The sequence below is a fragment of the Lycium ferocissimum genome, chromosome 3 (assembly GCF_029784015.1).
Source record: "Lycium ferocissimum isolate CSIRO_LF1 chromosome 3, AGI_CSIRO_Lferr_CH_V1, whole genome shotgun sequence".
In the NCBI taxonomy this organism is placed as follows: Eukaryota; Viridiplantae; Streptophyta; class Magnoliopsida; order Solanales; family Solanaceae; genus Lycium; species Lycium ferocissimum.
In genome coordinates, this window is record NC_081344.1 from 23,738,454 (window position 1) to 23,738,856 (window position 403).

The following is a 403-nucleotide window of genomic DNA, read 5'->3' on the forward strand; positions in this document are numbered from 1 at the left end:
ATTTTTATATCATATCTTATGTTAGAGACTTTTGCAGATAGAGTCATGTATACAAAGATATTATCCTTGTAGGCAGCTATACAAGCCGATGTCGTATTATGCATTACTTTAAGGATTCATATTATTACAGATTTTTACTTGAGTTAAGAAAGACAAAAAGAATGTTTTGAAAAGCTTTCATTATGCATATTATTTCATGATTAAGAGTCCAAAAGAAGATTATGAGTATAACGAGAACCAACGGGTTCACTCGCTCTAAGGAGGTCGGTGCCCATCATGCCCTATCACAATTGGGGTGTGACACAACCATATTCTTGATGCCGCACAAGATCCAAGGAGTTTCATGAACCCAGGCATGGCAGGACATCGGGGGAAGGCTAAGACCAAGGCCCCAAATTACCTC